The sequence below is a fragment of the Crocodylus siamensis genome, chromosome 3 (assembly GCF_052110815.1).
Source record: "Crocodylus siamensis isolate JL-2025a chromosome 3, ASM5211081v1, whole genome shotgun sequence".
In the NCBI taxonomy this organism is placed as follows: domain Eukaryota; kingdom Metazoa; phylum Chordata; order Crocodylia; family Crocodylidae; genus Crocodylus; species Crocodylus siamensis.
The window spans coordinates 111,646,240-111,662,900 of NC_143397.1; the positions used below are offsets into that span (position 1 = coordinate 111,646,240).

At 49.8% G+C, this 16,661-nt stretch overlaps 1 long non-coding RNA gene across 1 annotated transcript; it reads left to right on the forward strand.

Moving 5' to 3' along the window:
• Nucleotides 1-48: 48 nt before the first annotated feature.
• On the forward strand, nucleotides 49-10,307 carry LOC149868678 (uncharacterized). The gene is made up of 3 exons (XR_016441015.1): nucleotides 49-132; nucleotides 5,150-5,214; nucleotides 9,203-10,307. It is a non-coding gene; the product is annotated as an uncharacterized LOC149868678 (long non-coding RNA).
• Nucleotides 10,308-16,661: the final 6,354 nt, after the last annotated feature.

The following is a 16,661-nucleotide window of genomic DNA, read 5'->3' on the forward strand; positions in this document are numbered from 1 at the left end:
AGAAACCCTGGTGCTAGGGGCTCCTCGGGCGCGGGCGCTGGCCCTGGCCTTGTTGCACAGCGGGAGCGTCCCGGTTCCTCACCCTCCTCCTTAATTTGGGCGACGCAGCCAGAGCCGGAATCTGGCCTTCAGGTAATGGCGATGCCATCACTCCCAGCTGCCTCCATTTTCGTGGCCTAGAAAAAGCCTGAAATCCCAAGTTCTTCAACAAAAGAAAAGTTGCCCAGTCGGGACTGACAGAAATGAAATGCCTGTTCTGAAGTCAACATGTCTTTAGCAGAGCTCTCTTCATCATATCACCCCACAAATGCGCCTAGAGGACAGTCTAGCTCCATCCTCCCTGTAACCACCCTTCAGGTGGTTAAAGGCTGCTGTCAAATCCCCTCAGTCTGTACCCTAAACCCAGTTCCTCAGCTGCTCCTCAGAAGTCATGTGCTCCAACCCCCAAACCATTTTTGTTGCTCTCTGATGGACTCTCTCCAACTTGTCCACATCCTTTCTTCTATAGTGGAGGGCCCAGAACTGGACACAGTGCTCCAGATGTGGCCTCATTAGCTCAGAACGGAGTGAAATAATTACTTCCCTCATTCTGCTGGCACCACTCCTACCAAGGCAGCCCAGCATACTGTTAGCCTTCTTGGCAACAGGGGCACATTGTTGACTCATATCCAGCTTATTGTCCACTGTAACCCTCAGGTCTTTTCCTGCAGAGCTGCTGCCTAGCCAGTTGGTCCCAAGCCCCTAGCTGCACGGGATTCTTCCATCTTAAGTGAAGGACTTTGTCCTTGTCCTTATTGAACCTCATGAGATCTCTTTTGGTCCAATCCTCCAATTTATCTAGGTAACTGAATGGCCCAGATAAAGCCCTACCCTCCAGTGTATCTGCTAGCCCCCCACCCCAGCTTGTTAACATCTGCGAACTTGCTAAAGGTGCACTCCATCCCATCTTCCAGATAGTTAATGAAGATATTGAACAAAACCCACCCTAGGACCGACCCCTGGTGCACTGCACTTGATGCTGGCTGCCAACTAGACCTCAAGTCACTGATCACTACCCATTGAGCTAGACAATCCAGTCTTCTCTCCCATTCATCCAACCCACACTTCCTCAGCTTGCTTGCAAGAATTATGTGGAGAACCATATTGCTGAAGTCGAGGTACATCACATCCACTGCTTCCCCCAAATCCACATAGCCAGTTTTCTCATCATCAGGTTGGTCAGGCTTGACTTGCCCTTGGTGAACCCATGCTGATTGTTCCTGATCACCTTCTCCAAGTGCTTAAAAATACATTTCTTGAGGACTTGCTCCATGATTTTTCTGGGGACTGAGATAAGGCTGCCTGGTCTGTAGTTCTCTGGATCCCCCATCTTCCCTTTCTTAAAGATGGGCACTATATTTGCTCTTTTTCCAATCATCCATGACCTCCCATGATCACCACGGGTTTTCAAAGATAATGCCCAGCAGCTCTGCAGTCACATCAGCCAACTCCCTTATCACCCTTGGATGCTTTGAATCCGGCCCCATTGACTAGTACACATCCAGCTTTTCTAAATAGTCCCTGACCTGTTCTTTCATCACTGAGAGCTGCTCACCTTCTCCCCAAAGTGCTGCCCAGTTTGGGAGCTGACCTTGCCTGGGAAGATCGAAATAAAAAAGACATTGAGTACTTCAGCCTTTTCCTCATCATCTGTCACTAGGTTGCCTCCCCCATTCAGTTAGGGACCCACACTTTCCCTGATCTTCCTCTTGTTGCTAACATACTTGTAGAAACCTTTCTTGTTATCCTTCATGTCCCTTGCAAGCTGCAACTCAGCTGTACTTTGGCCTTCCTGATTTCATCCCTACATGCCTGAGCAATATTCTTATACTCCTCTCTAGTCATTTGTCCAACTTCCACTTCTTGTAAGCTTCCTTTTCGTGCTTAAGCTCACTAAAGAGTTCTCTGCTAATCCAAGCTGGTTGCTTGGCACATTTGCTATTACCCTTGTTGCTTTTCCCTCTAACCTAGGGGCAGGCAATTATTTTGAGTGGAGGGCTGCTTACCCAGTTTTGGCATGCTGTTGAGGGCTGCATGGGTAGCCCCGCCCCATGACAGGTGCCCCACCCCCTGGTCACCATATTGGGACCAACTTCCCATTGTCTCAGGACCAATGTCCCAGGGCCAGCACCAGTAGGACTCAAAGTGGGGCGCGGGCTGGCAAGGGCCATGGAGCTAGGCTGGGCTGCACCAGCATGGAGGGAGGAGCTGGCCTGGCTCCATAGAGGCCCTGCCAGCTGGTACCCCGTGCTCCTGTCACCCTGTTCTGGGCCCCACCGGCACTGGCCCCGGGACACCAGTGCGAGCCCTGTGCTCCCACTGGCTCCCTGCCTGCTCATACCTGGTGCCCCCCAGCCCCGCGGTACAGGTGGGGGGCAGCACAAACCCCTGACCCCCTGCTCTCCAGCAGAGAAGAAGCTGGTGATGAGCATGGGGAAAAGTGGCCCCCCAACCTGCCCCATGGCCGGCGCCCTGTGTTGCAGGCACTTGGAGCCTGCGCAGGGCTGTCCAGAGCAGGCACATGGAGCCCCAGGCAGGCTGCAGGTGGCTGCAGTGAGGGGCGCTGGCCATGGGGTGGGCAAGGGGCCACTTTTCCCCGTGCTCAGCACCAGCTTGTAACCTGTCTGGGCCGGGTTACAAGGTGGTGCTGAGTGTGGGGGGGAGGGGAGAAAGCAGCCCCTCCCCACCCCATGCCTGGTGCCCCATGCTGCAGCCGCTCGCAGCCTGCATGGGGCTACCTGTGCCCGCTCCACACAGCCCTGCGCAGGCTGCAAGCACCTGTAGCGTGGGGCTCTGGGCAGGGGGCACGTGAGGGGTTGCTTTTCTCTGTGCAGGGAAGGAGCCCAGGGAAAAGCTGAGTGTGGGGGGGAAGTGGTGCTGCCCCACAACTGGTACCCTGCACTGCAGGTGCTCGCAGCCTGCATGGGGCTGTCTGGAGTGGGCACAGGCAGCCCTATGTGGGCTGCAAGCAGCTGCAGTGCGGGGCACCAGGTGTGGGTGGGGAGGGGCCTCTTCCCCCTGCTGCTCCTTCCTTGCCCGGGGTCCCCCCAGACTTACCTGAACTTCCCAAACCGCCAGGGCAGCCATGTACTCACAGCCCAGAAACCCCGGAAGGGCCTTATGGCTGGGTGGGGCAGGGCCAAGCAGGCTCCCTGTTGTTGGAGCCCACTGGACTTCCCCTGGGTCTTACTGACCTTGGTTCCTGTCATTTTTGACAGGAACCAAGGGCAGAGAAGTACTAATTTTCCAAATTTTTTTAGGGGCCCCACAGGCTGGATAAAATGGGCTCATGGGCCATACTTTGCTCACCCCTGCTCTAACCCTAACCCAGAGACTTCCAGCAAGCCTATCTCCAGTTGTATATTGGAGAGCTGTGCAGGCATACAGCTCTTTTTCATAAAGCATAACTCCTCCTCTTCTCTCCTGCCTGTCCTTCCTGAACAGTTTATACACAATAGCTCTTGCTCCTAAAGCCATACAAAAGAAGAAATTTATACCCATTCATGCAGGGCTCCAGTCATGCAAGCTATCCCACCAAGTTTCTGTTATTCCAATTGTGTCATAGTTCCTTGACTGTTTGAGGGCTTCCAGTTCTTCCTGCTTGTTTCCCAGGCTCTTGGTTCTCATGGGAACCTTTAATTATCAGGAAATCTCACAGGTGGGACACAACAGTTGCACAATCAGTCCATCAAATTCTTTTGAGTGTGTTGGGGAAAACTTTTTGATACAAATGGTAGACAGGCCAGCTGGGGGTGCTCTTCTCAACTAGATGCTCATGTAGCCCAGGTGGTGGGCCAATAGTTGCCACCTCTGCCCAAATATCAGGGATGGTGTGTTGAGAGTGGGGCAAGGCTTCTGGCTAGCACTAATTTACTTTCTAGCCGGCCCCTGCTCCCCACAGAACAGCCCATGGTCCCAAGAAGGTCTGACATTTAATTGATTTAACTATTTACACTTTATTTACAAAACAAGAATAATAGGAAAGGTTATTTACAAGTGAACTTAAATGTCAAAACAAACCAGAATGCATTAGTCAACCCTTGACTCAAGAACCACAGGTCAGGTAACTGGCAGCTTTCAGCCACTGCTGAGATGCTACAGCAAGGAAGCAGGATGCTCACTTCCAGCAGCCCCAATGGGCTTCCCAATAAGTGACAAACTGCAACAGGTTAAGCTTTTCTGGTCTGCAGCAATCAAATTGTATCAAACCCCAACCCTTCAAAAAAGCTGAAGGGTGACCCTCCCTGGCAACCAAAAAGGCAAGCAAGAAGCAACAGAGGAGGCTTCTGCAGCAATTGGCATGACCCAAGCACAAAGCTCAGGGACTCCCATCTAATGACAATCAGCTGTAAAATAAGGGACAGGACTGAGTCCCCTATGGGGCAGTCAGTGGCAGAGGGTCAGCAGCACAGGCAGCACCCAGGGGTTGCTACTCTAGACCCCTGCTCCAGATGACTGGCTGGGCACCAGTCTTGTGGCTTGCCAATCCCGCCCCAAGCGCCAGCCTGTGCCCCGAGCTCCCGGGGACCCTTGTCCTGGCACTCTGCCACTTCTCAGGATCCCAGTGTTTTGCCTGCTGCTGTCCCACTTCCCCAGGGAAGGTAAGGGGCTTCCTCAACCTACTGGCCCAGCTCCCTGCTCTGGATAAGGATGTTGCCTACACTCCTGCCCACTGCTTCTTCTCTGCAGTGGAGTGGGGGTCTGACTGCCACCCCTAGCCTCCAGAATGCCCGGCATGTCCAGCACACTGTGATGGGGCCTTGGGGCACCAGCTTTCTGCCCCAAGCCCTGGCTGCAGGGCTGGAGGCATGGCTGATTGCCACTGCCTTCTCCCAGGGCCTTTGAGGCTCTTCAGGGGGTCTCCCTGCTCCCTCTGCTAGGTCCACTCATCCCAGCTCTTAGGCCTCCTGCGTCATTCCCTAAAGTCACTGTCAGCAGCCCCACATGCCAGTTTGGCTTCTCCTTTTATCCTCTCAGGCAGTCCCCCCCTGGCTTGCAAACCAGCCAACCAGGACTCAGGGTAGCTGGCCCACAACCCCAGCCATACCCTGTCCATGCAAATGAGGGGACTGAAAACGCCTTCTTTACATTGGCTTCTCCTTTTCCACAGGGCAGGGCTCCCCTGTTCCACCCTTGGGTGGGCTCAGAGTTCACCAGCACTGTTTCTAGCCCAGGGTAAGTATCTCAAGTCAATCTGGTGAGCCCACATTGGCAGTCTGTTATATTCACAAACAGGGAAGAATTGGTTGAGAATATAAAGGTGGAACATATGGGTGTCTGGTGCCTCTTGAGTCAGAGGGAGCATGTGCCCACACCGACACTAGTCAAGGATGGTAGGGGGAGTCTCCTGGCAGCTGATCCCACTGAAGGTGGGGGAGGTTCCCCGCAGCCAATCTCACTCACACACAGTGTGTTGGGGGTGTGGGTGTGGGAGGTCTGCATGTATGGCAGTGTGAGGGGGGTGTGGGTGCATGTTTATGGTGGGTTGTGCACCTGGGACTCACCCTATGAACACATACACAATCCCTCCCTACCGCCCATATACAGTCCCTATCCCCCACACACAGAGTCCCTTCCCCCTCCACAGACCCTCTCCCCACACCACACACAGTCCCTCCCTTCACCACCTGTCAGGTACCAGTGCTCCCACGGTCCCGCAAGGCAACTAGGAGGCACGTGGTGCCAGAGCAGTGCAGGGCAGGAAGGCAGGGAAATGTCTAGGGGTGGGGCAGGGCTCGGTTGCTGTGTCCTACTGATGGCTCCCCCTGGTTTCTACTGTCCCTGGCTCCTGTCATCTTTGATAGGCATCCAGGAGCAGATAAATATTTTTTAAAAATTGTAGGGGCCCTGTGGGCTGGATAGAATGGCCTGGTGGGCCAGATGTGGCCCATGGGCTGTATTTTGCCCTCCTTTGCCCTAAGCAAAATTCCCTCTTTGCTGCCTTCTGTACTCCCTAAGCATTTTTTTATCTGCAAAAATATATATATATATACCCACATGCACACCTCACAGTACTTCTACCAAAAACCCTTCTGCTTGCTGATCCCTGTTTGCTGTTCACATGGTTCTCTGGGGGCTGCTTTTTTTATAAGGTTGCTTATCCAAGCCCCACCCAGACAAAGCCCTGTCACTCAGTCATTCCAGAGGGGGAAGAAAAGAAGAGAGAAGCAAATGCACACCAAAGAGGAAAAAAGAAGTGGGGGGAAACAACAAATCCACACACCAGGCACTAGGTAAACACTCTACTAGTAATAAGCAGAGATCCTGGTTCTCTCTGATAAAAAATTCTCTAACAAAAGATCGCAAATTCTCTGATAAACCCCTCCAAATTGGTTATTAAAATTAAAAGCCCCCTGCAGTGCCCCCTAGCATTGCTGGTGCCTGTCATTTGCCCCCAATGCCTCCTGTAGCCCCGCTGGTGCCTCTCACTTGCCCGCAAAGCCATCCCAACCCTGCTGGTACCCCTCATTGGCCCCACAACAGCCCTCCAGCCCTACTCATGCCTATTTCCCCACCCACAGCCCTGCCTCCCAGCCCTGCTGGAGGGGGCCCCCCAGCTGCCAGGGCTATGGGGCCAGGGACCCAAGTCTGTAGCTCCCTGCCCCCAACAGCAGGCAGCTGCAGCAGAAGCAGCATGGAGCTGGCTCCCCCACTGCTCTGCCTGCTGAGGTGGGGCCGGGGCTGGCTCCTGGCCCCCCATCCCTGCCAGTGCCCCCCCAGGCATGACCCACAACCCCCCAGCCCTGCCAGAGGGGCTCCTAGCCTCCTGCAAGCTCCACTTACCTCAGGCTCCAAGAGTGAAAAGTGAAGCTGAGCTGAGCGGAGCTGTGCCTGACTGAAAGCCTCAGGCCCTGCCCTTCCCCCACCCCCTCTGGGCAGGGCTGGGGGTTTACCGCCCTGTCTGCAAACAGTTCTTGCAGGCTGGAGCTCAACCAGCCTGCGGAGCTGTTTGCAAAAGCAGGCAATCAGAGAGTTTTCTCTGCTAAAGGGAAAAATCCGTGTTTTCTCTGATAAAAAGGGGGAATCCATGGTTTTCTCTGTTTTTCTGTGGGAAACGGAAAACCAGGATCCCTGGTAATAAGCCATCCTAAAGGTGCAGACAGAAGTGCAGCTCCCCACCGTAACTCAGAGCACTTTGCAGGAAGTGTTCTGAGTTATCACAGTTCCCTGGACCAAACAGAAGTCACTGCTGGTTCTAGTGGGGAAGGGAATCTAGCTGCTAGCTATGAGCCTGCAGCCAGTTTCCCTTAGCAATGGCCCCTCCCAGCCTGTCCCTGTTTTCAGAATGGGAGGGGGGAAAGAGAGCAGAGGGAGCTTGTTCTAGGGGTTCCCCAGTTAGTGCTGAAGGATGGGCTGGGTGAATTGGAGCTTCCCGACCTTGCTGACCCACGCTGTACCTGCGCTATGGGGCAGATGCAGCATGGGTGCCAGGCGTGGGGGGAGGGCTCTGCCACGAGCCTTCAGAGACCTTGATTGCCACAGCTACAGCCAGTGAGTGCGGGGCTTTTTTTTTTTAAGTACTGGGAGGCTGGGGCTGGGCAGGGGATGAGGCCATGCAGGACAGCCATGGGGGGCTTCTCCTGTGGCTCCTCCAGCTCTGTCTGCCTCTGTCCTGGTGGAGGGAGCCACAGGAGAAGCCCCCAAGGCTGCCTTGCCCAGCCCGGCCCCATTCCCTGCCCAGCCACAGCCTCCCGGCACTTTAGAAGGAAGACTGTGGGGCTGTGCTGGACTCTTTCCAGGAGATGCAGGCCCCTGGATCTACATGAAGGATGATAGCAGACTACCATCACTTCCCTAAAGCACTGAGATTGGAAGGTACCTCAGGGACAGGTTGCAGACACTGGCTAGCTACAGATGTCAATATCAGAGTAGTTCTTCCCCCGTCCCCCTTTTCCCTCCCTCTTCTGAATTTCTATTTCCCTGCAAGCCCACCTCTGAAACATTCCGAAACATCCAAAACATTTGTGAAATGTTTCGGATGGTTTTATTTAGTTTCGGAGATGTTTCAGAGTCTTCCATTTTATTTTGGATTTGGTGTTTTCGGCACAAAAACAGGCTGAAACACCTCCGAAGTTTCTCACAGCCCTACTGGCAACACGTCTACCAATGCAGCCCAATATACCGTTAGCCTTCTTGGCAACAAAGGCACACTGCTGGCTTATATTCAACTTATTGTCCACTGTAACCTCAGGTCCTTTTCTGCAGAGCTGCTGCCCAGCCAGTCAGCTCCCAGCCTGTACTAATACATGAGACTGTTCTATCCTAAGTGTAGTTCCCTGGTTCCATCCTAAGTGTAGTTCTCCTTTTTCCCTTTCTTAAATATGGGCACTATGTTTGCCCTTTAACCTCCAGTACCTCTCCTGATGGCCATGAGGTTTCAAAGATGATAGCCAATGGCTCTGCAATCACACCAACCAACTGTCCCAACACCCTCTAGTGCATCCGATCCAGCCCCATGGACTTCTACACGTCCAGCTTTTCTAGGTAGTCCCTAACCTGTTCTTTCACCACTGCTGGCTACTCACCGCCTCCCCAAACTGTGCTGCCCAGTGCAGTAGTCTGGGAGCTGACTTTGCCTGTGAAGACTGGGGCAAAAAAAGGCATTGAGCTTGCTGGGCACTTAAAAAAGTCCTGAACTGCTTCCCACCTCCCTGTGTGTTGTGGGGGGAAGGCCAGTGGATGGGAAGCTTAGCTAGGCAGGGCAGGAAGGGCCACCCCCCCTTCGCATCAGTGCAAAGGCCATGGGCACACAGCCCAGGGGTGGGCAGGTGAGCAGGCATGGGCACAGGTAACCATGGTGTTACTCCCGCACCTAGCCCTCCTTTCTGCATGAGAGGCCAGGGTGGGAGTCTTGGACTATACAGGTACCATCTCTTCCAAATGAATCCCTTGCCCTCCATGTAGCCTCCCCTACTAATTGCAACATCAAGGCATTAGGCACCAGTCTACCAAACAGGGAAGAGGTCAGCGGGTGCAGGCACTAGCAGCAGTACTTGCAAGGGGCCTGCAAGATTACGCTCTTCCCTGTTTTTGATAAGCCATTACTTCAGTAATGAAAACAGATCTGCAATGCTTTTTCTATTAATACAATAATTTGTCAGTCAGTGCAGTAATGAGCAATTGGTTTTTCATCTGCACTCATATTTTGATTTTTTTCTTCTAGCTAACCACTTTGTAAGAGCCATGACTACCCATTAAGTCTGAAAATAGGTACAAGACCTTTTCAGTGTCTGTGATTTTTGTAGGCAAACCTTGCCTCAGCATCGCTAACATGAAGGACTCTGACACATGTACAATTTCAATGTATGCTTGCGCTTGTTTCCTAAAATGATCAACTTTGATTCCCCTGATTCTGACACCTTGTGGGAAAATTTCAAGAACAAGACACTGGCTACTGCCAAGGATATCTTTGTAACAACAAAGATAAAAAAACCTGACTGGGAACAGTGTCTGCACATCTGCTGCTCCCAGTCATAGAAAAGAAAAAGCAAGCTCACCTAACTCTACTTCAATAACCAACTAAGTCTAGAAATCTCAAATTCAAAGAGGCTAAGGCTGCAGTCCAGAAAGCCACCAGAGAATGTGCTCAGAAGCATTTGCAAAATCTGTTAGGGTAGCTTGTTATATTTAGCCTTAGTTGGACCTACTTGAGTTGTGAATTACAGTATTATTTGAACTTTTCTTTTTGCATTCTATATCTGCATTGTCAGCTGTAGCCTTGGGCTCACTTCCAGTTTGTTTTTGACTATCAGTATGAGAGGGTAGCTTGTATTCTAGTGTGATCAACATAGGTGTGTAGGATGTGGGCCTTGTTACTAGCTTAAATTAACTGAACTTGGCACTAGCTGACTGAATCAGAAGGATGGGATGATTGGATATGTTCATGAAAGATAATAAAAGGGGACCAATTGGACACTGCCCAACTGCAGAGCCCTTGGGATTTCCGGTATTCATGGATGGACCAAATTAGGAGGCCAGGGACATGCGCACATTGAGACCAAGGACCAAATTAATATGTGATGGGTTTGTTGGAACAAAGGAATATGCTGACAGGATAGAATGTGGACAGTATGATGGCCACAAGGAAACCAATCAATGGTACCTGGGAATAAAGAGTCTCAGAGGTGTGGAGTTAAAGAAAAAGCATAAAAAGGGGCAACACAGAAGTTAAGTGTGTCTAGTTGTCTATTCAACAACATCTGGACCATGCCAGACAGAAGACCACCTAGACAACCACCCTCTATTTTCAGGATTGCTGCTTGGCTATAAGAACCTATGGTGGGGAACATCTTGGATTGGGTGACACCATTGATCTAAATGTTTTTCCCTCTCTCTATATAAATTATCAATATAATATTTCATGTATTAATAAAAAGTTAGATTTTAGTTAAGTTGAATTGGTGTGTTGCCTATTCTTTGTTCACTCTGGGTTGGTTGAGCTTCAGCAATTCTTTAGTGCCATCTGCTGGACAGATGGGTGAGGTAACAGATCTGTGCAAAAAGATTCAGATCTGCTTTGAAAGGGGGACCTTCATGGTACCTATGATGGAATTAAAGAGGCACTTGGTCCAACTTGTAAAAAGACTGCAAACCTGAAAGTGAAAGATGGTACCATCCTGACTGACAAACAAGAACAACTTGACTAAGGGACTGCACTCCCACCACTGGCTGGCTGCAAACTGCTCCCCTGCTCCCAGGTCCATGCCCTGAAATAAAGCAGGAGCAAGTACAAATCAGCATTTTTTGATCCTCATCTTTATTTTTTTCACAATAAATTGAATTGCAATCAATTTGATCGCGAAATAACAATAAAGCTAAAACAGTATACACATTTGTTTTACTCAGCAATATGGTAGTCAACTGGTGAATACATTTTTTTCTAAAGCATTATGGCCATTACCAGCAAACACAATACAATAGGATAAAACACCAATTCACAATATGCTCCCAGGGTCCTTTGAATAATCCTTTGATATTCCCCTCAGTATTACAACCATCAAGCAACTGTTGTATAAGTGTGAGCGTTCCCTTTCTTCCCATACAGTATGTCACTTGGTGAGGGATGGAGGGCTGGATGAGGGGAGGGCGAGAGGCAGGCAGGCAGGCAGCCAGCCTCCCTTCCTGGTTACTGGCCATGTCCCAGCAGCAGATGTCTGGGGACAAGGAACTCCAGAAGACACGTGAATAAAGTGTTTTATTTTTGGTCTATATATGTGTCATGTTTTCTTTGATAGGCAGAATTGGCATGCATGGCCAATGTGGGAGTGGGTGGGGTAGTTTTTGGAGAGCTGATGACTGCACAACTTTTATGGAGTCATGGCAGTACTGGAAAGAGTTGCAGGGTGGACTGTTATCGGATGGCGGGAGGTCAAATGCTTGGCCAGCGCTAGTGTGCAGCCAGCATTTCTTGTAAGAAAGACGACTAAACAACCCTACCCACTGCTAGCGGCAAGCATGGACCTCCCAGGGCCTTTAGCAACTCTATAAAAACTTTAACAATACATTACAATGTTCCCCACCAGAAGATAGAGATGAATGTAGGTAATATCTGTTACAGATAGTAACTTTCAAATTGTTGCTGGCCACACAGCTTAGGGGGGGAGGGAGGGATGATGAATGGAGGGGGAGAGGGAGGGATGCAGCCCACTTATTGGTTACTGAACATGTCCCAGCAGGAAGATGGCTAGGTGAAGAGGGGGCGGGCAGGCATGGTCCCAAAGGGGCCCCCTCAAATGGAGATGCATGGCCCAACTCAACTGCCTGGCTGAGTCAGGCCAAGCTAATATCCGCTACATAGTAACTTTTGAATTTTTGCTGGCCCCAAAGCTTAGGGAGGGAGGAAGGCAGGCAGATGCCTATAGTATAGTTTTATAGAGGTTTTACAATATTTTATATTGTAAAGATGCTGGGGAGGAAAATCCCCCCTTCGGTTATACTACTTTCTGTTACCCTTATTTATTTAAAATCTTCCTTCTACAAGTCAGAGAAGAAACTCAAGGAGACAGAAGCCTCAAGGAGACAGAGTGGTGGGTTGGTGAGTAAGTGAGGCAAGGAGCCCACAGGCATGGGCCTACTACCTGGACCCCAGGAGGGAATTTGCAGGAGGGCTTGGCCAGCAACCAAGAAGAAAGCCTCTGCAATTCAAAGAAGAAACTCAAGCCTCAGTTGCATTTGTGGCCAGCAACAATTTGAAAGTTACAAGGTGTAACAGAAAAGTGTAAGAAAAGCAGAGGTGGGTGAGTGGGGCGAAGAGGCCACAGGCAAGGGGCCTACTACTTGGACCCCAGGAGGGAATTTGCAGGAGAGTTGGCCAGCAACAGAGAAGAAGGCCTCTGCAATTTGGAAAAGAAACTCAAGGAGAGAGTGATAAGGAAGGCCCAACCTGTGCCTCCAGCCCTATGCCAGTGCAGTGGTCATAACTCCCAAGCACAGCTGCACCAAAGAATGAAATGGGTCTGCAGAACTTGTGCAACTTGTGCTGATGCAGGAGGCAGGGAGGGTTTTCCTCAGGAAGCTTTTCCCCAGTCAGAAGACATGTTTTCTGTATTTACCCCAGTCAGACGATATGTTTTCAACAACTCCTACCACAGTCGAGCTGATGCTCGGGCCAAAGCTAGCGAAGAAAGCAGGAGGCTTGGCTAGCAACCAAGAAAGCCTCTGCATTTGTGGCCAGCAACAATTCTCAAATTACAATTCCATAATACGCTCATTAGCAAACATGGCCAGCAACCAGGGAGAGGGTGAGAATAATATGAAATGGATCTGCAGTACTTGTGCAATTCTTTCCATACCTGAGCTGATGCTCGGGCAAAAGCCTGTGAAAAAAGCCTCTGCAATTCAAGTAGTAGACGGATAAGAAACCTCAGCAGTACTTGTGGCCAGCAACCAGGAGTAGGGTGAGAATAATATGAAATGGACCTGAAGAACTTCAAGTAGATAGAAGAGAAGCCCTAGCAGTCCTGGTGGCCATCAACTATTCAAATATTACAATGTGTAAAGGCAATTCATAATTCTTAAGTACTTAATAATGTACGTATTTACTTTAGCATGCATTCTTTACATAGTTATTATACATTTCTTTATGTGCTTATTTACAGCAACAGTCGCTTGATAGTAGGCTAGTGAGAGGACTGTCACACAATGAACATGAGCCCCCTCAATGTTCTGCTTTATACTGAATAGTGTCCTACTGAAAATAGCCTCAGCTGCATTTGTGGCCTGGGCAGCAACCAAGGAGGAGGGCAAGAAGAAAGCCTTGTCCCCTTCCTGGCGTGGCATCAGGTTCAGAATTAGGGTACTTTTCAGAAAAGATGCACTCTTCCAGCCACAGGAATAGAGGGAACTAGGGAAGAGCTTGCTCATTATTATGGCCAGTAACTAAGAGGTGGGCAATCACCCCCCCACTGCCACCATGGGGAAAGAGGCAGGGAGGGAAGGTGCATAATCACCTGCCTTATGCTCAGTATGTGTTTTCTCATCATAAGGAATTGAACTGTAATTATAAGCCTATATCATATATCAGCTATATATATGGTGGAGGACCAGGATATGTGTGATGTGTGCCCAGGATGCGTAGTATGTGTGCTGCAAGAGGCAGTTTGAGGAGTGGGGGGTGATAAAGCAGATCTACCTGCTTTGAAATGCTGTGATAAGGAATTGAACCATTACAATTATTATTGATCATTAACAAATCATCATTAACATTATTACAAACTCTTATTAATATGTTACTATTGGAATTCATTGTATTATTGACTCCTAACTCCTATGACAGTATTAGTATTATCTGTTATTATAAGTCTATATAAGTCTATAGGATGAAAGGCAACTATAATGATAATGCATAATAGCTTAGTTGTTGAGAGAATCCTGAAGGAAGTGTTGTCATCCTCTTCATCTTCTCTTTCTTCCTTTCTCTTTCTGCCTCTTGTCACACCAACCTGGAGTGATCAGCCAGCAGCTAGCAGTGGAAGGGGATCTAAAAACTGGAGGGAGGGAGGATAGAAAGAGCATCAGAATTTGTATTGGTGCCTCTTGTGCACCTCGCATACCTTCCTTCACGCCCATACAATTTCACCAGCCCCATTTACAATAAGCTTGAACTAAACAATGTGTCCCCGCCAACCACAGATGACCCTATCAGGGTGCAGGGCAGTAGCATACCGACAGCAGCAGGTGGGGCAGCCACCCCGGGGGCAGACACAAAGGGGGTGCCATTGGCAGGTGCCTGGGGGTGCCAGCACTCTGCGCCACTGGCCCCCCGTCCCACCGAAGCCACTGCCAAAGGCGGCTTGTCTGGGGTGCACAGGAGGAAGGGTAGTGGCACCCCGGGCTTGGCCTCCAGGTGCCAGAGACCTGCAGTATGCCACTGGTGCAGGGCCTTAGGCAAATTAGCGCCCCCCCCCCACCCCCCCCACAGAGCTGAACCTGCATGCTATGGCAGAGTGGGGGTGTTGCTGAGAACAACACCTAAGAGTGCTTTGTTCTTTTGCTTGGTTATGTTAAAATAAATTTATTTACACTTTAAATCTGTGTCTCTATACAAGGGCTTGCGATGTTGCAGACAGGGGTGGAGGGGAGGACGGTCAGGGGAAGTGGGAAAAATGTGGACTGGGCTAGGGGTTTGCTGCTTCCAGCCTGTATGTGGTTTGCGGTGGGGGGACATTACGCACCATCACCTACGTCTGAAAAAGCACCCCCAACCACTTGGGCACTATAGCTTTTGGCGGGTTAGGCGGGTGGGGGACTAAGCTGAACAGCAACCCATGTTTTCAAAAACATTTATAAAACATTTCATAACACACCCCCAAAAGCCGTATGACACACTATACAAACAGACTGATGGTAGAACTGGGCAGGGAAGGGGAAGGTTTCAATGGGAGCCCCCACTGGAAACTGCACAAAGATCAATGAGCTCGGGGTGCTGGGAAATGTAGTCCAAAAACACCAGAACAACAACAACAACAACAAAACCACAGAAGAGCTTGCCTGCTCATCACCACCACCACCATCATCAACAGCAATTGCCAGTCAACCAGGTGGTAACAAACACCTACCCACCCACTACTCTGAACCCTGAACATTTTACGGTATCATAGCAGCTATACAGTAAATAAAAGAAAAGCACATATATTTGTAACATGGTAGGATGGGAAGGGAAAGGAGCAGGACAGGAGGATTCACATTGCTTATTTTTGGAATGGGGATTGTGATGGGGGTCTTTGAGGTCGCATACCAACGTAGAGAGACCAGACCGACTGACCGAGCATAGGCGGAAGCAAGTGACAAGGTTTTTGGGATGACCGTGTCCAGGGGAGACTCTCAGTGAGAGGCTGGGGGCAAGGACAGAGGAGGCAGGTTTACATGTGCCTGCTGCTGTAATACATTAGGAAAGACATTGGGGGTGGGGGTATATTGGTATTTGACTCCCCCTACTGAAATCTGCAGGGAATGACACAAGAGACTTAAGTCACTCAAAAGCGCCGTGTTGTGCAAACACAAATGCATCGTACCAAAACAAAGCTGGGTTAAAATTTTCAGGTGCACTCAACATTAATCCCTGTTTCATCTACACATGCCCCTAGACACTCATAGCCATTTTTTTTACATGAAGTCCTCCCACCATAACACAGCATACCCTTAAACCAGAACACACCATATACCCTTAAATAAGGCTCATGACAAGGAACATAATCTTTCTATTGCTGTCTCAGCTGTCCCACAATCTGCCCTCCCTTTCCCTAGTCTCCCTTCATGCCCTTGCCAGCATGCCCAGCTTAAGGACAAGAAGTCCTGCCAAGGGCTGGTAGGGGAAGGCAGCAGGAACAGTGGAAAAAATGGAGCAGTAGGAAAGAACTGGAGGAGAATGACAAGTACTATTGGGTTGCAACAGGTGGAGCAAGCATAGGAATGGATTTTTGCAGGGTGGAGCAAGCTGTAGAGATCTCAGTGGGAAGAAGAAAATAGAAGACGATTCAGACACACAGCAGGAGAACGGGACATCCCTCAAGCACTCTGAAATGTGTGTTAAGCAAAAAAAAAAAAGGCAGGGGGGCAGCAGAGAATGAGAGATAATCAAGCTGCACGATCCAACAGGGACGGGCTTTCTAAAATTCAGTTTCTGATACTGAAGGCAAGATGAACACAGGAAATAGTGCTATAGGAATGTGTGGGAACTTCCACCTTCAGCCTCTCAGGCATTCTTGTTGACAGTTGCAGCAATTATTGTTTGAGCATTTAATTATGTTCAGCATTGTGCAAAAGCAGAGGAAATATGATGCCTGCCCTTCCACATGCAGATTTCTATAAGCTGGATACTTATGTTCTAGGAATGGCAAGAGACCACTGATTCACTTCACAAAGCTTACTTAAGTGAAAAATCACTTATTTCAGTCCTGTTGACTCAAAGACAGCAGGGAGGGTTAAAAAGCAGTCCAATATGCATTCAGCATATATACTTGTACCAGATGTGCTCTTGCAAGGTGCTCAACCATTTTTACTAGCTACTGAGCCCACTTTATTTCAGCTGTCTCCTCATGAGGGCACACAATCTGCTGCTGAATTGGGTATTAAGCATCTCTGTTTTGGGCTCATACATTGCAATAGCTAGACTTTGGGCCTCT